Genomic DNA, 23,204 nt, shown 5'->3' on the forward strand with positions numbered 1-23,204 from the left:
ATATATATATATATATATATATATATATATATATATATATATATATAGTCATTTTATTATCTTCACCTGTGTGTTTAAGTCTCTTTGGTACAAAAGGTACTCCATAGGCTGTGGAAAAAGAAACCTGGACACAAAACCACTACCTATAATCTGTCCTGCCTGCAAGATGTGCTAGGGCAATGGTGGTTCAGAACTTATTGGAGTGGTCAGCCAATGTTTGGTTAGCTTAAGGCACAGGCCAGGAGGGAGAGTCCATGACCTACATTGCCTGGATGGCCAAGACCTAGAGACTTGGTATCCCAGAGACCTGGGGTAGAAGCAAACACTGCTGGCAAAAAGACAACAAACAATCATACAAATAGACAAATCAATAAAATGATTTCTAATAATATTCTGCTACACTTATATAACTGTGCCTTGTCTAGCCATTAAAGAGGCTTCCTCTGTCAGCAGATAAGAACCTGTACAAAGACTCACATCCAGATATTATGCAGAGGAAAAAGACTAACTTGGAGATCTTCATGCAGTCTCTCCCCTAAGAGAAAGAGGAACCCTGTGAAAGAGTGGGTGGAAAGATTTTAAGAGTCAGAAGGGATGGAGGATGCCAGAAGAATGTAGCTTACTGGATCAACTAAGCAGAGCTCATATGGGCTGATAGAGACAGAAGTAGCTGGCATGGGGCCTGCATGGGTCTGAACCATGACCTCGGCACATTTGTTATGGCTGTTAGATTAGTGTTTTTGTAGGTTCCTAATATTGGAGGAAGTGTGTCTCTGACTCTTGCCTCATCTCGGGACTATTTTACTCCTCTTGGGCTGCCCTGTCCAATGTCATTACAAGGGCTTTGGCCTTGTCTTATTATTTCTTGTTTTTTCCTGTGTGGCTGTTGTCTCTTGGAAGCCTGTTCATTTCTTAGAGTAATGGAGGGGTGGGTGGATCTGTGGAGAGAAGAAAAGGGGACTGGGAAGAGTGGAGGTAGGGAGAATTGTGGTCATGATGTATTGTAAGAGAGAAGAATCTACTTTCAATAAATACAAAAAATAATAACTGCGAAACTAGTACTTACTTAAGCTATGTATGTTACCTCTGTATTAAACTTTTTTGTTTACAAAAATGAAATATCAATCAGTGTTGGACAAAAAGGCTGGAAATACAGCTTAAATAATAAACAGCAGTAAGGCAATTTTCAAAACAACTGACCAACATTAGTGGCAATTGTTTTAAGCTTGTCTTCTTCCTTCAAAAAGGAATGATTAATAAGATAAAACATTTATATTCTATCACTTAAAATATAAACCTATTAAAGCAATAACATATTCATTTTGCTCTTTCAATTGATTTGCCCCAATTTCTTAGCTCCCTTCCTTGGTACTCAATCCCTCTTTTCTGCCACCATTACGGTAAAAAGCAGCCTCAGCTGTGGTGACATTTTACATTCATTGTATTTATCAATTTTTTTACCTTCTGTAAGTTATGATTTACAATAAGTGTAATTATAGAGACAGTGCGTAATATAATATATTTTGTTCAATAAATATTTATCTTTAATTGCTTTCTGTTTTAATAAGGGAACAGCAAATGCTAAGGACAGTTTTGGAGAGACGGCTCTCAGCTGGCAGCCATATTTATAAATGGGATACTAACTACAGCAATTTGCAAAACTGCCAAATATGGTGGCCGTGATCACATGTGCTTTTGAGCAGGGGAAATGTGGAAGTCTAAGTTGAGATGTATGTTTTACATACATTTTTAAGAAAACTAAAATAACTCATTAATGTTTTTGCAGTCATCTACCAATGAAGTAATGTTTTAGATAAGTAGAATTAAATTTCTTGTACAACTTCATCAGACAGCAATGATGTACAATTATTTTTCATAAAGAATATCTCAGATAGTGGAGTGTGTATTTTAAGTTGAAATTACATATAAGTTCACTCAAGTGAATAAGCTGTTTTCATTTTTTCTGTCATATAGTGATGAACATTATTAGCATTTCTCAATTAATGACTGTAGAGTTATGACTCATTTAACATAGATTAAACAATTGCACAAGCCTGTGGTTTAGTTCTTCCTAGTAAAGAAATTCAGGCAATCACCATAATAACAGGGTTGTCCTGGGACTAGGTCAAAATAACTTCATTCAGCTGGAGGAAGTGAAAGAAGGTGTGATGTAAATCACTCCTAGATTTCTACTCTTTGTTAGCATTATTTTTTAATTAATACTTAAATGTCCTCAACTTCCTGTACAATTATTTTACTTTATTTCTCTCAGCTTTGGACATTAAGTAGTCTCCAGCATTTTTATATAGGATGCTTTATTTTGTTAGCTTTTTCGTCCACCCTTCCCAGTTGTTCTGTGGTATGTCAAGCATTCTAAAGACCTAATCAGATTTTCTTTGCTCATGCATTCATGCCTTGCCTTAGCTAATCTATGACTGGCTGATGTTGCAAGCTGATCCTGTGGGACAAGGTCGCCAACTAGGTCAGACATTGGGTGTCCAAATTGTAGACACCTTAGCTGTGGAAAAGAAAGTTTTCTCTAACTATAGCTGCCATGCGAACTCTGGTATGTAATGAACAATGTTTATAACAATAGAAGAAATGCAGTAAAACTGACATAAATATATTATCTTCTAATTAAATCATAAACTTTAATAATTTTAATAATATAGTTTAAGTTGTTATTAATTTAACGTTTAACTATACTAAACAAAAATTAAGAAATATTATGGAGTGGGAGGCATGACAATACTTTCACACTCTCAGAATTTGTATTACTATCATTTGACACAGTATACAACTTCCTCTAAACAGCACTTCTCTTTTTCTAGTTATGTACTTTCTAATATGACTTTGGTACAAGACAGAAGAATTGAAATATCTTCAGTATTATCTAACCCTATGCAAGATCACATTTCTCTTCCCTTAAAATTTATTTTAAGGGTTTTTGTAGCACTGGGTATGATTTAATTTTCTCTAAGTGTTGAAATATTAACAGAATAAATCTCAAATGTCCAAATGGCAAAATTAGATTACATGATTGAGAATAATTCCAAAAACAGGTTAGATTAAACATAATTTTTCTCAAGGAAAGGGTAGTTAGATCACAGTCATCTACAGATGAAACTGAACTGTGTATTTGTAGTGGATGCTCTTTGCTTACCCCCCACAGGCAATTTTTCTTTCATCCCTTGCAACTCAACATACACTCCTCAGCCCAGGACTTGCCCTAGATCTAAAAGATGAGGCTCACTATTATGTTTTACATCTAGTCATTCTGAAATACCTAAAATTTGACCAGTGTGCTATCAGGGGAAATGAGAAACATATCTCAAAATTCTGCTTACAAGATGTTTGCTTCACTTCTATTCCTTATTTAGTGAGTCTAGCTATCTGGAAGAAAGCAAAGTGGTTTAGGGCTCTAAATGTATTGTAGGGTTTGTGGTAGGATTGCAAATAACAGCTACATTCCAGGCTGTTAAAGCAAGTCTTTTTGGCATACTGGAAAGAAATTCATGAACCCAGAACCACTCATATTCAGGTAAAACTCAAGTCCTGATAAATCACTACCAAATCTTTACAGGTTTTTTATGATTTATTTTAATGGTTCTGGCGATTGAATCAAATATTAGAACTACTCCATGTGGCCCAAGTCTGCTGTTATTAAACTATGTCCCCAGGCTAACGTTGAGGTGTTTTAAGTGACTAATACTTTGCATTTATTATATGCAGCTGAATTCAATCTTCATTGATAGAGTTTTTCTAATATTACATCTAAGTTATTACTTTTATTCATATAAGCATTTCTTCCATAGAAGTGTTGATATAAAATGTTTCTATAGGCTTCTTTGTGAACAAAGAAATCTTTCCATGCACTTGAGCATGTAATTTAAAAATACAATAAAAAAATCTTCAAATAGTATGCTTATATAAATACAGTGTTAAAACATATCACTGAAGGTAATGCAGCATACTGCTATTTTTAAGTAGAAATTGTATATCGTTGTATGGCCCATATTTTCCTAAACCACATCTTTTTTTAAATAAGTATCTGTTAATAGTTTTCTCTGCATTTTGAAAGCTTTTTTTGTTTAAAATATCTCTCCTTTCCCATTTTTTAAAACTCTGAAATAGTTTATCATTAAAAGTAATAAATGTTTGACACAAGAAATTCCAATATATTTTATTTTGAAAGAGTGTTAATATCAACTCTATATTTATATATGCTTTATCTGCTTTACATGATGGTAGTTCCTTCAGCTAGTAATTCCCAAAAATGACACAATGTGTAGCATTAACAATAATTAACTAAATTATGATTATTAATTTAAATAAATAATTAAACAATACCTTTGGAAGTCATAGTTTTTCTAATTCTTTATAATATATGATAACAAATAAATATATCCACAATGAATAATTTATTATGCCTTTATACAATTAAAGTTGATTTGTTGAATGTTCAAACATGAGTTTCTATAGGTGATGAAACACTTCATATTGATATATTCTAAGATTAGATCATCTTATCATTGCCTTCAACAACATTGAAATACAGAAGCTAGTAATTTTATATAACTTGCACTCCTGTGATTAAAATTTTTTCTTTTTTCTTAATATAAAAGAACTAGATTTATTATAAAAGCATTTTCCTGAGTGATAATATGTCTATTAGGGGAAGTAGAGTGTCATTATTTTAAGTCTGCTTACGAAAATTTAATTCTACTGATAAATCACAGGATATCAACAAGACTAAAGAGAAATTTCTGCATGTGTATCAATCTGATCTACCTCCTCTTATTCTGTAATTCAATAGAAAGCTATCGAAAAAATGAGAGTATTAACTCACTGACTGTTTTTTCATTTTCCTTAATAGACGATCATCACTCAATAGGCCATGTATGGGTCACGCTGTATCTTGATGTTCACTCACTGATGATTGTTAAGGTTTGGTGGTTCCTGACCGTCTCCCCCAACCAAAAGTTCACGACATGAGGTTGCCATTCATCTATCTGGGGAGAGTGAGCTACAGTACTCGACATTTGGGAGACATTCAGGCGATACTGTTATAATACAGTCAAATAACAATGTTGAATTTCTATTAGAGCCCAAACACTATATAGTTGCTCCATGGTGAATCATTTTAGTTAACTTTTCAAGTCCTATTAAGAAGAAATACAGTCTATATTTGTTTTTATATAAGGGTTTTATTGAAGTTCTTTGCCTACGCAGCCAGATGGCCCCAATGTTAATTTCCATGAATGTCCAAGATCCATTGCTTCCTTTATTGTGCACATTAATGTTATTTAGTGTGCCTTTGCTATAGAAAGCCATCAATAAGACATCAATAAGAGGCAATATTATTTTAAGTTGCATTGTCGAATAGTTACCTATACTATATACACTAGCCCTACAGTACTAAATGGGTATGTTATGCCAAAAGAGGTCCTTTTGGACACCATGTGCATTTGAAGGAAAGTGGTTATAATGTCACCTACATCCATACAACCATGAGAAGAATATGCGGAATGAAAGGTACTTCATGGAAGAATGTAGAGAGATAACATTTTTAAAATCAACCTTCTTGGTGTCATTAGTGAGATTTTGAACCACCAAATGGACTTTGAAAACCAAACCTAGGTTCTGTGCATGAAGAGCAAGTGCTCTTAGCTGCTAGGACATCTCCCCATTCTCTTTGGACAGAATTTATGATCTACTTCACAGTCTCCATTAGTATCTGGTGTGTGGTATGTGTATGTAACTGAATATGTGTATGTCTAGAACTTGGATTGCTAAATCTTACATATTTGTAAAACTAACTTATCCCGCTGTTTGTTCTTCTCACACTGTCCCTATTATTCACACATGACCTTTAGAGCCGCTTCTGGCTCACCCGCGTCTCTAAATTTCTGGTTGAATTTTTTCTCTAGCATCTCTCTAGACACAAAGAAAAATCGTTTTCTGTCTTTTAGTGGCCTCTAAGATAGTATATTTAATGCTCAAGGGAAAAAATAAAATACAACAGACTAGTCTCAGTAAAGTAAACATGCTCTGTGAAACCTCTCAGCAGGTTAGGTGTGTGAAAATGGCGTCTAGTGCCTGTCTCTTTCCTATTTGGTGTTCTTACTTCCTGAGAATTCAGGACCCGGACAGTTTCCTACACATACGACTATAGTCTAATTAAAATTTCCAGAATTACTTTCCTTCTAAAAAAAAAAAAACCTCCACGTTCTTGTTTTGTTTTGTTTTAATGTCCTGTCCTTCATTTCCTTCCAGCTTCCTTCAAAAAGGCTCAGTTTTCCTAATCCCCTAACAAGCAATTTCAGTGAAGGGCCTCCTCCATTTATCGTGCACTGTATGGGTCCCTGTCTGGCCTGGGATGTTTACAGATGCCTTCCTCTTCATTCTTCAAAAAATTCCTGTGGATACTGGGTAATTCAGTCCCTGAGGATCTGGCTCACTTTCAGCTTGGTAAAATCTGGCAACATTGAGACCCCAGCGAATGTCTTTTTTACTTCATAGCCAAGTACCCTTCCACCTCAAGGCAGTCTCCTCAGAGGATTATAGTTTTATCAGTCAGACTATTAACACTGGGACCTTTTCTGTTTAAAATTTTGCTATGCTGGGGAATAGTGAATGTTTGTTTGTTTGTTTGTTTGTTCATTTGTTTGTTTGTTTTCTTTATGACCAATCCAACTTTAAACTGCATCTCCTAAACACCTCTAGCCAGCATGAGACTAATCCATCACAGTGATTTCTTTCTGTTTTTCTTTTTTAATTAATTAATTAATTTTTATTGCAATTTATTCACTTTGTATCACAATTGCAGCCCCCTCCCTCATCTCCTCCCGGTCCCACCCTCCTCCATCATCTCCTCCTATGCCCTTCCCTAGTCCCCTGATAGGGAAGGACCTCCTCCCCTTCTATGTGACCCTAGCCTATCAGGTCTCACCAAGGCTGGCTGCATCATCTTCCTCTGTGGCCTGGCAGGGATGCATTTCCCCAGGGGAGTGTTTTTGTTTGTTCAAGTAAGAAGTATGTTGGCTTGCAACATACCCTGTACTTAGCATCTGAAACCACTTTTACTGTCCAGTTTAGGCTCGTTATGTTTTCTCCCTCCACGAGCAAAGCCAAATTTAACACCAGAACTTCCTCTTGGCATCCTAGGCCAGTCTTTTATGTTCTATTGATCTCACTATCAATTTTCTGTAAGTTATGCTATGTAAATTATGAACAATCCAGGTGCTATGATCTTTACCTCAGGTCTTTCACAGACTACAAGCTCTATGGGGACAGAATTTTATTGGTAATGACTGCTGCTTCCTTCTCAACATTTAATTATAAATGGTGTCTATATCTGTCCTGCACATATTAAAAAATCTGTCCATTTGTAAGAAATTAGTATTACTGATGCTGTTAGCATTACTAAGCCAGAATGTCTAGACATTCATCTGGTAGTAGAAATGGTTAATGGCATGCAGTTCTTTGGGTAAGGCTGAATTGTTTTTAAAGTGTTTTGAACTGTTCTTGTAATACACATTTCAGTTAAGTCCACACATGGACTCTGTGGTACGGCCAGCCCTCCATTTATTCAGTCCACTATGGTATGTGAGGATACTATTTCATGGTGGCTTTACTCTGACTTCTCACGATAACAAGGTACTATAGCCTTTCCTAAAGTTACAAGCTTTTTCATACTTTTCTTTTGTATTCCTGTTTTATTTTTCCCCTATTGAACCTAAGGTCTTGAGCATGCTAAGGAAATGTTCTGCTTCTTAGCTATATCTTCTGCGCCCCACCCCTAAAATATTTTGCTATCATTTTTGAAGTGATTATTGTGTTTTTTTTACATTTTTGAAGATGAGTACATGAAGTGTTTTTAATGATAATCCTTCACAAATCAAACAATGGCAAATATTCTAATTTTAATTTTAATTCTCTATCTGTGATATCTCATAACAAATAAAAACATCTTGTTTGTTGTTGATAGTGTTTTTATGTTTTTGTTGTTGGGCCAGTGTCTCATTGCACAGCTTATCTTAGTCTTCAACACCTATCTTCATATTATGGCTTCCAGCGTGCTAGGATCATAGGTACGTGTCATTGCGTATGGCCCTTTCAGCTTTTATGGCCAGATACATTAATTGTGCCTAAATGGTTTACAAATTTGTGTTCTTTGTAGAATTCTCTTACATGGAGATATAGTCTTATGTAATCTTTTGAATATATTATTTTACCTTATTTGCCTTATATTTTAGTCTTTTATATATAATAAAACAGGAGCCCTATGTAATGATGTTATTTAATTAAATACTATCTTTTGTGCCAATATTTTTAGAGATGATTCTATATTTCTACAATGATTTTAAATACCATTTCTAGCATGTATATCTAGCCTCCCTATATCTTTGTCAAGTGCCCAGGTTCATATACCGTATTGTCTTTGGGGATAGAAATTTTTAAATACAACTTAATCTATAAAACCACATACATGAATCAAAACACAAATCTCTTGTCACATACAAGGACCCATCACCTGACTGTCTGCAAAGTTGTTGTGGTGGTGGTGTGTGTGTGTGTGTTCGATAGTCACTCCAGATTCTCTTTGCGAGTTAAATTTTGATAATCAATCAAAGAGAGAAGACAAGCTAATTCTCAAATGCAAGGCCATTTCTAAATAGGCTGTTTGCATGGCTGTGTGAATCTTACCCTGCATTAGCAAGGTGGAAGCTGTTGCATGAGACTGACTGTCATCTGATTCCATGCCCTGGCATCGCTGCAAAAGTAGAGAGGGTAACTGCTCTTTCTGTTATTCCACTACTAATTTTGGATAATGCATGAGTGAATCGTTTGCAATTAAATACTTAAGGAAATTAATGCCGTGTACATGGCCAGAACAAAACCATGGTTCGTGAGTTGAAAGAAACACAGAAAATTTAATGTGTGACTACTACTTCATGTTTTCAGCTAGTGATGAAATATACAGGGTTGTAATATTGAGGAGCATTATATTAAAAAATAAGTATATGTAAAAATGCAATTCATTGCTATATTCTACTTATAAACCATGCAATAAAATAATTTTAGTTTTGTCCAGTTGTTAAAATGACAAAATGTTAGGCTACAAAGGTTTTCAGATGCATACAATAATACAATAATATTCTCTTGTAATCGTTTTACAGACGTATAAACTGAACTCTCTAGAGTCTTTCCTATCATGTGGACTTTTCTACAATACAATTATTGCAGTGTATCAATTACCACCCAAACATATTAAATTATGCACCAAAAAAATCTTTGTTCTACTGACCCAAAGTCAATAGATACTTATTTCAAGACTTTTAAAGACCTGAGTTATGAATTTTACAATGGAAATCAATAATATCCTATTTAGAATGCTTACTTTGCTCTACCAGAATGGTTTGCAAATTTTACTTCACAAAACTCTGAGGATCTTTTAAAGCATATGCATGTGGTTTTAGGTAATGCTGTCATTGAAAGCGAAGTTCTTGTTCATCCATCTGTCGCCTGTAGGATTAATTCCAAGGATACATGAAGAATTCCGTAAGAGCAGAGAGCACTCAGTATTAATGCACATCTCTAGATAAAACATTGTAAGGAAAAAGGATTTGAAAGTAACATAAACAGAGTTTTCAGTAAACACAGAACATGAATATAGCTTTTGGCTTTCTTAATTCACAAGATGGGATAATTTATGGTACTACTATAGGTTAACTTTAAAAGTTTAGGTATTTAAAAGTTTTAACTCTTATATCTAGGTATAGATACTTTTTTGGATGATAGTAATGCAAAATAAGTAAATTATAAGTCCGAGCAATGCATTGTACCTAAAGTGTTAAAAAAAAAAAGACTGCAGAAATCGATTACTTTTAGTAGTGAATCCAATGATAAAATAATTACTCTTTATTAGATTAGATTATATTTTGTAAGAATCCTTTGTAAAATAAAACAAAAAATTAACAAGAATAATGAAATGATATTTTGCTAATGATTTACGTTTTCAAGACACTGTGTATGGGTATCTGTAATATGGATAAAATTGTGTGTGTGTGTGTGTGTGTGTGTGTGTGTGTGTTTGTGTGTGTGTGTGTGTATTTGTGTGTGTGTATATATATTCATGATGATGTGGATGTGTTTTGTGTTGGTTTGAATAAGAATATTCCCACTACCTCTTTCATTGAAAAACCGGTCCACAGTTGGTAAAGCTTTTTCTTCTCTTTTTCTGGAGATAGTATGTCACTGGGGACAGGCTTTGTATTTTCAAAGCTAGGCACTAATTTAAGTATTCTCTGTTTCCTGCTTGTGTTTTAAGATGTGAGCTCTTAGCTTGGTGTTCCGACTGCCATGGTACCTGCTGCCTTACTTCCCTGAGACGGAGGTATACTGTTATCCTCTGTAACAATATGGCAATATAAACCTCTTTCTATAATTTGCCTTGGTCATGGTGTTTTATCACAGCAGCAGAAAAGAATCTACTGTCTATGTGTGGAGAACAGAATTCAACACTGAGCAGCTATATTAGGTGTCTTTCTTAATTATTCTGAGCTTTACGTTCTGAATCTCTTGCTGTGTATGAAGACTACAATTCACCTAGGTTGGCTTGCCAATAAGCTTTTAGGGAGCGACCTTTGCTTGTACCCTCTGTGCTGGGGTTGCAGACATGTACCATGCACCTGGCTTTTGACTATGTCCTCCTGACCCTGGAGAAGACATTTTGCTGCCTTAGCCATCTCCCCGGGATAGTGTAATGCCTTGCCATGTGACAGTCAGAATACCAGAAACATGAATCCACGTTTAATACGGGAACATCCTCCAGGCGTCACAGATTTGTGTGCGAAGACCTTGGGTTCCCACTGTAACTTAATCCTGACTGTACACACGCCACGAACAGTCTGCAATGGTTCGGAAAACGTTAGATTTATGGTAGCACTGAGTGACCTTCTTTCGCTATGTAGTAACTAAAAGGCTACAGAATTTAGAACAATAAAACTAGATAAGAACTTAGTATTAATTTTGGATATGTCACTGATTTTATAGGTGCAGTGAAGCAGGCTCAAAGCTTAATTAGCTCTAAATATTTTCACAGCCTTGTCTATGATAGTGCCAGGCATTCATATTGCCAAACTATGCCCAAGCATCCTTCCTGTTCTTTTTCAAGATTTATGAAGATTTTTTAATTTATTATTTACTAGTACCAGAAAATTTAAGGATATAAGAATAATATATATATATGGATAATATATATATAAAGATAATATATATTTAAAGATATAAGGATAATATAAAATAGTTTATTGTTTCAACACATAAATCACTCTTTCTCAAAAGATATTTGACTATACCAATTAAAAATGGTGTGCAGGGAGTCAGCAATGAGAACATATTTTCTTGAAATAATTGGACCTAAAACTTGAACAGTTGTTGTACTTGATTATTGAACCTTTATTTTCTTTAGCTTCCAAGAAATTCTGTTACATTCAAGCAAGTAGATTAAATGTTATTAGCTTTAATACCTTTTAAAAGGAGTAATCTGTTGAAGTGATAATGGAACTTAAGGTAAGTACATTTGTTAAATTGGTTTTTACCCTTTGTATTTTCCCTGTTGGCCAAATGAATCTTTATATTTTTCATGCTAATTGCAATGATAATAAATCACACACACACACACACTCACACACACATACATGCATATGAATTATTGTCACACATTGTTTACTGAGTCAATTGCCTAGTTCTAGGGATACTACAATGCAACACACACGAGAGAGACAGAGACAGAGAGAAACAGAGAGAAACAGAGAGATTGGGAGACAACTGAGTTCACACTACACCAAATGCAAAGCATAAATGTAACTGAAAATTTCACTAACACATTTAATTCTAATAAAACCCAAAGCTATAGAGCAATTTCCCATAAACTTCTGAAAGCATTGGCAGGAGAAATTTACGGTGCAGTGGCAAGAGAAGTTATATAAATTAAAGAGAGAAAGGAAAACTGATAAAGAAGAGATGGAATGAGGGAGAGAGGAAAGTAGGAATTGAGGGAAAATGTAAGGGTAAATCACCCGTATCAGTTCACCCTAATTTGTGTTTCCAGTACCTTAAGTTGAGGAATTTGTTCCACTGTTATACATGGTTAGAGGCAGAGTTTTGATACTTCTTTCTGTGTCAAGACACCTGTCTTTTTTACTTCAGTGCCAGAAGGGTTTAGCATCTTGTCACTGAAGCAACACAGCCTGCGCATTTATAGGTGTCACTCACTCTACCATCTGTTCCTTGGGATAACAGCCACTATTATCACCCAACCTCCACCTGAGGCTCTAACAATATCTGTGGATTAAAGTTCGGATCTACAAGGAAGAATGGCTGGCAATAATGTTGCTGCTCATCTTGGCTTGACCTTAACACTCGTGCTGTCAATACCACATTGCAGCTTGCTAACTGGCTTCTGTGCTATGTGTCTTCCACGTGTCTACCACACTAACGTTTCCCATTAAGCCATGGGGCCGTTGCCTGTGCTCTGTTATTAGCATGTTGTTATTAGCATGTGATTAACATGTTTGAGCTTTTTTTCCACCAACTCATAGCTTACTAATTCACACGAAGTCTTACGTATTTTTTAGTTGAAAATATTTTTTTTTCTTTTAATATATTATGATCATTGTTTCATCTCCCTCATCTCAGATTTTAAAGTCAACAAAAATCCTAATTAGGTTTAATTTATAGTCACAACTAAACCTAAATTGACAAAAATCCTAATTAAATTTATTTTGTACGATCATTCATAAACTTCCTAAATGGAACTAAATCATGTTTACACACACACACACACACACACACACACACACACACACACACACACACTTGAAATTATAAATTAAATGGAAGCTGCATTTGGTAGTGCATTCCTGAAATCCCAGCCTTTGGAGGACTGAGACAGAAGGATCAAGAACAAACTGAGACACAGATTGAGCTCAAGGGTGGCCTGAGTTAGTGAGAAAATGTCTCAGCTCCACAAAACAAACACAAAAAAGAAAATAAAAAGTAGAAACAAGCATAGTCGGGTAAATCCTTATCAATATTTGACAATAGATTTCTTATGAATATTTTATATTATGTCATTCAAAGTTCCTTTATAATATCAAATAAATATTGTTATGCACAAATATAGTATAAGTTTTAATGAAACCATTACTAACAATCTTAAATGGATACATTTATTAAATCTATTACCAAATATCTCCAGTCATCAGGTAAGTAGAGGAAAACAATAAAAGGTGAAATATTCTCATCTAACATTAAGCTATTCTTTATCTGTGATATCAGATTTTCTAATTAGAAATGGTGTGTGTAATCACGTCTCCTTTATTTTTCTACTTTCATTATACCTATAAATATCATCTTCTAAATCTGCCCTGTAGAGACAAGAGAGTGGGCTCTATTTACTTTTTTGCAAATCAAGCAAATAAAAATGTTTTTGTGCAGAGATGGTGAAACATGATAATTCTGTCAATTTAAATAAAGCAGCTCATTAAAGAAGTAATGTTTGTACTCATTTGGTTATACCACTGAACTTTTACTGTGCCTATAAAACACCATTGCCTTTATAGTACAAACTCTGAAATCTGCTGTTTCCTTTTGCTTTCCCCACTGATTTGTTGGTGTGCCTGCTTGCTGCTTTTAGAAGGATTTGGCTCTTCTCTCCTCTGGGAAGCAGTAACTGCTGTCCAGTAATATCCTAGCATAGATGTCTGCATACACACTACTCCACCTACTAAACAATATTAACACGTTAATCAGTGATTTATTCAACAAAACAAGCAATCCAAGCACCCACTTTAACTTTATATTTTCATGAAAATAAGCACGGCTTGGAGGGAGGCATTTTCTAGCAGTTATCTCTAAGCCTTGGTTTGTGGACACACTTCTGGCTTTCATCTGCTGATGGCTAGCGCTAATGTGTCATTCCCACTTGTGATCCATAGTCAGATGCATGACGGATGCTTACTTCTTCAGCCAGCTCTGCTTATGTTTAGTGCTACGGCTTTTTTTTTTTCTCCAGAGTTTACAGAAGCAGGGGAAGAAAAATACTGTTGCTCCTTATTTGTGAAATTCATGAGCCTACTACAGAACATCATGTCAAGAGAATATGATCATTAATGTAGTAGTTATGCTAAAGAAAATCCTTTCTTTAATTAGTACAAATCACTCAAGTAAGACCCCACCTACAGTAGGTAAATAGTGTCTTCCCTAAACCAGTTAACTTCTGTGCTGCCAAAAATTAAGAAAGACCACTGTTAGCTGCATATTATACCAAGGAGAGATAAATATAATTGAAGGCTTTCCATAAGAAATGTGCATAGATATTAATTTTTTTTCAATATTTTTCAGAATAGAATTTAGCCCTCAGAAATTTATTCACTCTACAAATATTTTTTGAACTTCTACCATTCATTGTAGAAATTATGAACCTAAAATTTTCATCTTCAAGGGGCACAAAGGCTAGGAAAGACAGGAATAGACACCCTGAGTCGTATTATGTTTGTGTTATTAATACAAATACTCTGGGACCATGCATTATTATTTGATGAGAATTATTAACAAATAGCACAGTAGAAAAAAGGGGAAACAATTTATGACTATAGAAAGATCATAATTTTAACCTCAGTGTAGAAGCTTTTAACTAATTGATGGGAGTAGATGGCAGTACAATTTTATGCAAAGAATACAATAAGCAAAATAAATATAAAGCAGTGAATTAATACAGTACACCAGGGAATTTTGAAAACAATGACAGAGCTATGACATAGACAGTACATATATGGAAGAGTTAAGAAGAAGACATAAAATAATAAAATTAAATTGTAGGCCAAGAAAAATAAGGCTCCCTTTCTATTGTAACATAGGACCTTGTTAGGAGGGTTCCAATTGAGTTAAGTTACTTTTCCAAGGATTCTAGTATGTCATGTCTTCGTTCTGTTGAAAACCGTTATTGTTTTTATTATTATTTGACAGTTTACTCACTTTGTATCTCAGCTATAGCCCCTCCCTCATTTCCTCCTAGTCCCACCCTTCCTCCCCTATCTGTCTCCCCTACTCCACTAATGAAATCTTGATCAATGTAACCCCATTCAGCTGTTGGAAATAGAGCAATGATATGCAGGTCTTTGCTGCCAGCCTTTATCTCTACAAATGTCCTGTCTGAGTTATGCTTCCTGGACAGTCAACATGATGTGACTAGGTATTTGTATTCTTCTCACTGATGTGGAGTGAGCCGTTTGTGCCACCATGCCTTTGTCACCATCACTGAGAGGGGACGGTACCCTTCCCTCCCGCAATAGATTTGGAAATGTATTTTTGACATAGAGGCAAGTTAAATAACAAGATAACTTTTCCAATACCAAGCACATTTTCAATGTTAGTTTCCCAAAGAAAGTGAAACACAGGTTCAGTAAAATGACTGCAGTAAGTGCTTTGTATCATCTTTAATGCTATCCCTCTTTTCATAGAGGCTTTCCCCCAAAAATCTCTTGCACATTTCAAAATCTTCTCTCACTATTTTAAAATCTTATCCAAAAGTTTTGTGATTTAGGGTCATGATTTATTTTTCCAAAATTGCCAAAGATTGTAGATTATGCAGATTAATGATGAAGAAGGTGAAACAAACAAACAAAATCATAAAAAGAGAATCAGGTTAAGTTAAAAGTTAATCATCATACATGCAATTCTAATTATCAATGATAAGATAACGCCATGTTCAATATTGGTGTCACTGTTAAACGTCATGGCATAGCCACTTGCGTTGCTGAGGCAAGAGGGTTGGGTGAGATCAAGACCAGGCTAAGCTACAGATAAATATCACCTTTTTTTTAAAAAAAAAATAAAGAATGCAAATGTCATAATGTTTAAGAGTATAATCAGTAGTTTCATGCTAACTGAGGAGGCAATATGTATCCAACTCACATAGGAAAAGAAACTTGCTCATTTGTCTCTCTGTTTCCCTTGCTTCCCTTGCAGCTTCCTTACTCTTTTTTTTTTTTGGTTACTATTATTATTATTATTATTATTATTTATTGCAATTTTTCACTTTGTATCTTAGCTGTATCCTCCTCCCTTATCTCCTCTCAGTCCCACCCTCTTTCCTTCTTCCCTCCCCCACATGTCTCTCCCCTTGTCCCTTCTAGGGGATGTCCTCCTCCCTACTATCTGACCCTAGCCTTACTCTGTTTCTCATGTTGATATGTAGTTGTATATTAGAAAGTTCTCCCTTGTTTACAGCAATCACTTAGACATTGCTTTGACTTTCTGGGCAGGCTTCATGATGCAGGCACTTAGTTCTAGCGATCAACAGGAAAAGCTTTGTTGAACTCTGAATGTTTGAGGTCCCTTGCCTGGTGTTTCTATCATATTCCAGAACCTGGGGCCACCTTGGATTCCAGGGACTATGGCTAAGAATTTTTGGATCCTGCACAAACAGATCATGCTAAAAATGACAGCAGTTTCTGGTGACAGGAGGCTGTTCTCATGCAGCCTTAGAACAAAAGAAATGTCACCTCTTGTTATTATATTATCAATCATGTTTGGAAAGTAGATTGCTCCCCTCAAGGGTTGACTATGATTGTGGTTCTCTGCTAGGCAAGAGCCTGGAACTCATTTTCTCGACAATGGAATCTCAGAAATGGCTGATCTCAGAAATGTCTAGGACCAATTTAAGCTGAGGACCCTGCACCAGGCAAGGTTTCCCCACTCATGAACGAGGTGAAAATGTTTTTTTTTGTTTTTTTTCCACCTGGGTGTTACAAGAAGCTCTTTTAAATGAAATTGCCGGTATCAGAGGCAGTGGAAATTCAGGAGTTCCAGAAATATTTGATGATAATACCAAAGTGTTACAGCTCTTGGTTAAGCTGTTGTGTTAAGCATGGCAGAGCATGCAGGCGAAAGCTCATGCCTGGTTGGCCAGCTGCAGGTGACAGACAGACCGACTGACAGTCAAGCCCTGGGTGGTGCACAAGCTCCAGGCCTGGACTGTTGGCTGCCTGATTGGCAGCCAAGGGTCATCCTTCAGTGATTCTCCAGGCAGGAGAGGAGTCTTTTCCTTCCACAAATAAATAAGGAGTCTCACTTGGCCTTGGCGAAAAGCTGATGGTGTCCTAAAACATGAAGTGGCAGGCAGTGCACAGCACCTAAGCACCCCAGCTGGCAGTACCCAGCCAGCATGTTTATTTGAAATCAGGGATTGCTAAACCTTTGGCTATGAATCTCAGCCTCTGCTCCTATAACTCGATCAGTAGAGTCTTTCAGAGGCCCTCTGTGGTAGGCTCCTGTCCTCTTCCCTGTCTTCTGCTTCCAATGTATATCGTGTTTGTCCTTCTGAATGAGGATTGAGCACTTTCCCTAGGGTCTACCTTGTTGTTTAGCTTCTTCAGGAGTATAGGTTTTCTATGTTTATCCAATGCTTTAGGGTTAGTATCCACTTATGAGTGAGTATATACCAGGTGTGTCTTTCTGCTTCTGGGTTACTCAAGATGATTTTTTTTTTTCTAGCTCCCACCATTTGCCTGCAAAGTTCATGATTTCCTTGTTGTTTAGCATGGAGTTTTATGAAAGAAGGGGAAGATAGAAAGACCTGGAGGGGACAGGAGCTCCAAAAGGAAACCAACAGAAACAAAAACAAAAACTAAGCCCTGGAAGTCCGGCAGAGACTGACACCCTAACCAAGGTCAATGCATTGAAAGGACCTAAAACCACTGCTCAGATGTAGCCCATAGACTCATTCTCCAAGTGAGGTTTCTAGGAAGGGGAGCAGGGCCTTTCTCTAGCATGAACTCAGTGGCTTTCTGATCATCTCCCCTGGGTCTGTGCAGCCTTGCTGGGCCACAGAGGAAGACAGTGCAGCCAATCCTGATGAGACCAAATAGGCTAGGGTCAGATACAAGGGGAGGAGGACCTCCCCTATCAGTGGACTAGCAGGGGCATAGGAGGAGATGAGGAAGGGAGACCAGGATTGGGATGAGATGAGGGGAGGAGCCACAGCCAAGATACAAATTGAATAAATTGTAATAAATGATAATAATAAAAAAAGTTTAAAACAAAATAAAAAATAAAAAACAAACAAACAAAAACACCTTTGGCATTGGGAGACAGTTGGAAGGTGAGTGTGAATGTGTTTGACTCATCTGGGTCAGGGGTGCCACAGATGCTTGATTCACTTGTAGTGATACATACCTCATTTACATACAGTAGCATGGTCTTATCATAAGAAGAACATAGTACTTAATTATCCTTGGGGGACTGGGGAAAGATATCCAGGTAAATCAAAGGTCACTGGGAAAGTCAAGACACCAAGCCATCTTATTAGCATAGAGTAGGAATCTCCAGGAATACCCAGGTATCTGCCAAAGAGGTTTTCTTATCAGGAAAGGGTCCAGCCTGTTATCTTCCTTGAGGGTGATGTGGATGTGATTTTCCTTACAAGATCTGGGCTTACCAGATCAGACAGAAAGAGAACCCCTGCTAAGTAAAGGGAGTCCACCATCTTAGATCAAGCTTGAAGCTGTCCAGAACACTACATATGATAACATTTTCAGACTTCAAGCTAACCCAGCAGAACACTACATATGATAACATTTTCAGGCTTCAAGCTTATCCAGCAGAACACTACATATTATAACATTTTCCTTTGACCACTCTGGTCAGCCAGAACTGAAACAATGGTGAATGAACCAATGTACCTTTTCAAGGACTGCTTTCTTGTACATTTTTCTAAGACCTCCACTATTCATTCTATATGGAATTCTTGAAGATCATGGTGGAACTGGGATCACGTGACTCCATTTTCTGTTCTTGTTGCCAGTGTGCAACAGTAATTATATCTTCTTTGGTTCTCTACTTTTCACCATCACTGAAGGGGTTAAAGAGTAAACTGTTGACAGGTGGCTAAGCACAGTCTGTATCAGGTGCTAGGGACAAAGCTAAACTCTCTAACAACCTGAGAGCAATGTTTTATTCTAATCACAGTATAAGTCCAATTATGCTTTTTTGACATATTGAATAAGTTTAGGAATTTCTTATTGAACTTCTTTTACAAATCAGGATCATATGGCTACCTGCCTACTTGAGTTCTTATGACTGTAGGATGTCTTAACTCATGCCAGTCAATCAGAACAAAGTAAATGCTGCCTCTTGCTATTATTATAGTCAAACCTGAATGCTTTTGAAATATTTACTTGCTTATTTTAAAATATATTGTTCTTAATTCTAAATGTATATTGAGAAAAATTTTAGAAGTTTATCACATCTGTATATTTCCTAGAAAACTCACAAATTATCTGGAAATAAACAATACACATTTTGCAAATACTTGCTGAGATTCACTGAAAATAAATTTGACTTTTAGAGAATATTAAAGAAGAAAAAATTGGCTTTCTTTTGTGTAATTGTGTATCTTTGCACCATAATATATGAATACACAAAGCTGGGTGTGAAATATTAGTGAACAAGAGAAAAAGTGTTGACAATAGTTTTCTTTTTCCTTTGTGTCCTGGGACAAAAGTAGCAACATCCTCAAGGTCACAGAATCAAATGCTCTTTTAGACAGAGTAATAAAATTATACTTACTGATATTTGCAATGTAACAAATTTCCATCTTAAAGCAAAATGAAGTTTACATATTGCTGCAGGCATTGTGCAAATTAGAACTTCATTGAATATTAATGAATTACTCTTTGTGGCCAATTGTTATGCAAATGAGCAGAGTGTCAGAATTTATCATTTTATTTAGTTGAGGATTAGGTGGAAAAATGCTTTTAAAATGAAATCGAGCTCTTTACAGACTAACATGAACACAAGAAAGAAAATGTTACATAATTCCTAAGTCTTAGGAGTTAATACTGTTCTGGGTTATTTGTTTAAAATATTAATATGTATGTTGTTCAAAAATATACTGTCTTCAAAAATAGTGCATCTTAATATTAAGATAACCTGTAGATCCAAGAAATACAAACATGTCTGCAAATGAAGAAGGAGATAGATTATTAAGTGAACAAGAAGAGATAAAGGTTTTGAAAAGATTGTAGAATATAATTATTTTCTTTCCAAAAGTTCGTATAATTCCTGTCTCTATACATTATAAAACAACACTGGAACTTTCAGAGGGAATTATAGTTTATTTAACTAGCATGTTTCTAAATAATTCATTAGGTTTCAAATCAATTTGATAAGGGTATTCTTACTAATATGAAATTCCTAGCTTTTAGGGCATTTGAGAGTGATAACTTTCAACATTTTTAAACCAGTTTTTTTTTTTTAACTGAGTCTGAAAGAGAATATACCATGACCGAAATTCAGCTTCCACACAGACAAACTATACATTGAATTCACTACTTCACTACTTAATATTTTCCCTCTAAGAGTAGTTATTGTTTATTTTAGTCTATGAGAAATTTATTACTGTGAATCACAATTTCAAAAAAAAAAGATCTAAATATTAGAAATTCGGAATCATCAAATTTTAATTGGATAGTGACTCAGAAAAATGAGTTAATTTCTAACATCCTACAGATTCACTATAATATGTATTGAGAACTGGGATCATACATGTGAGGCTGCTAAGTCATAAGAAAAATTAAGAAACTGAATAGTAACCTTGCTTATGCTTGCTGAATACAATTTAATACTATTTAGTTTCCTTTCTGATACTGTGATAAACTCCATGACCAAAAGCAATCCAAGGAAGAAAGGGTTTATTTTGCTTACATATCCATTTCACAGTGCATCATGGAGAGCAGGGAAGGCAGGAACCAGAGGTAGAAATGTGGATGCAGGAACTGAAGCAGAGGCCAGGGAGGAATGCTGGTTCCTGGCTTGCTTTCTTTGGCTCCTATTGCTTGATTTCTCATTCAGCTGGAGACTACCTTCTCAGGGGGGGGTCATTGTGCACAGTTGACTGGGCCCTCCCACATCAATCAATCACTAATCAAGAAAACGGTCCATAGATGTGAACATAGGCTTATATGATGAAGCCAATTCTCAATAGAGGTTTCTTCTTCCAAAATGATTCTAGCTCATGAGAAGCTGACATCAGCATAAAGATAAATCTGTTCTGTCATTCATAATTTCATGTTTTGTAATGTCTACACTATACATATAATGGCGAGTTTTTATTTATAGAAAATAATTCCTTGGTAGTTATTTTTATTTGTTACTTAATGTAGAATAAAGAATGTCCTTTAAAATCATTACAAAGATAAAGAGCATCTGGTTTTTTTCTTTACATTTGTCATGAAAACTTAAAGTTCCTACATAAATAACAAGCATATACTGTTGTATAATTTAAAGAACAATTTCTTTCTATAACCACACAAAGTAATAGAAAACTCATTTTACAAACTATAGCATGTGACTGTTTCTTACGACTCTTTTTATATTTCATGATTTCCCAGTTATTTAAAAGTTTAAGATGATTAGCTAGGATAACAGTGTGAAAAGCATTCTCTGAAAAATACTATGGAGTTATATCAACTGACTTTGTTTTCTATTTAAGTTCAACCAGATTCTTCTAGATCCTAAGAGAGTTTCAGTTCAGTAGTCAAATATTCAGGAGCAGAGGTCACTACTGTAACCACCATCCTTTAAAACTGAAGTTATTAATGCGAGTTGTATAGATTTACAAATGGTATTGACTGTGTGCACAACAGCAGAGAAAAGATTGAATTTCCTTTCTATGTAACAAATAAGTGTAATTAATTATGATGTCAGCCTCTCTAGGGGACATTGTCCTATCCCCAGAGATCCATTAATTTATTCAGTTTCTATCCTATACTATAAACAATCATTCATTTTTTTAATCTCATTAAAAAAAAATCACTTCCTGATCCAAAAAAAAAAAAAGGAAAAAATTCTAATTAAAACACTATGAAATGCAGTGTTGGTGACCACACACGACTGAGGCTGTCAAAGAAATAATCCATGTCAAGGTAACACACATGAGCTAAAGAAAACAAGGCCTTATTTTCAGTCACAAGAGAATTCCTAATAATCAAAAGAACCACAATTCCAGGACCCTCACTGAACATTTAATGAGAATTAGGAAGAAATCACCAGCTCCCTTCTAGCCATCTCACCAGGGCTCTCAGGGCGCTTCTGTTTAGGAAGCAAAGTACTCAGGGAAGAATTCCCTTTCCTGTGGCTATCTTGAGAACCAGGGATGCCTGGATGCTGGTTATTCAATTGTCCTTATCTATCCATTACTCTAGGACAGTGGTTCTCAACATTTGTAGTGTTGCCTGAAGCCCTTTAATATCATGTCTCATATTGTAGTGACCCCGATAAACCATAAAATTTTTGGTCGCTGCTTCATAACTGTGATTGTGTTACTGTTGTGAATCAAAATGTAAATATCAATGTTTGCTTTGTCTTCTTCTACTTCTAATGTCTATGCTGTTTGCTCTTCCAAGTGAGGTTTCAACCTCCTCTCTAGGGTCCTTGTTGTTTAGCTTCTTTAGGACTATAGATTTTAGTATGTTTATCCTATATTATATGGCTAATATCCACTTACAAGTGAGTATACACCATGTGTGTCTTTCTGCTTCTGGGTTACCTCACTCAGGATGATCTTTCCTAGCTCCCACCATTTGCCTGCAAATTTCATGATTTCCTTGTTTTCAATTGCTGAGTGGTATTCCATTGTGTAAAAATACCACAATTTCTGTATCAATTCCTCAGTTTAGGAACATCTGGGTTGTTTCCAGATTCTGGCTATTATGAATAAAGCTGCTATGAATATAGCGAAGCAAATGTCCTTGTTGTATGGTTTAGCATCTTTTGGATATATGCCTAGGAATGATATAGCTGGATCTTTTTTTGATGTTATATATAATTATTATTATTATTATTATTATTATTATTAATTATACTTTTTTACTTTGCATCCCCCCTGTATTTCCCTCCCTCCTCCCCTCCCAATCCTTCCCTTCCTCCTCCATGCATGCCCCTCCCCAAGTCCATTGTTAAGGAAGGTCTTCTTTTCCTTCCTTCAGATCCTAGTCTGTTAGGTCTCATCAGGGTAGTTGCATTGTCTTCCTCTGTAGCCTGGTAAGGCTGCTCCCTCCTCAGAGGGAGGTGATCAAAGAGCAGGCCAATCAGTTCATGTCAGAGACAGTCCCTGTTCCCATTATTATGGAACC

General features: G+C 35.7%; 1 protein-coding gene across 1 annotated transcript in view; it reads right to left on the bottom strand.

Annotated features, from left to right (window-relative positions):
• Pcdh9 (protocadherin 9) overlaps positions 1-23,204 on the bottom strand; it is a 960,985-nt gene that overhangs the window by 488,800 nt on the left and 448,981 nt on the right. The window lies entirely within an intron of this gene.

This window comes from Psammomys obesus, unplaced genomic scaffold, assembly GCF_907164565.1.
Source record: "Psammomys obesus unplaced genomic scaffold, mPsaObe1.curated_primary_1811, whole genome shotgun sequence".
NCBI classification, from domain to species: domain Eukaryota; kingdom Metazoa; phylum Chordata; class Mammalia; order Rodentia; family Muridae; genus Psammomys; species Psammomys obesus.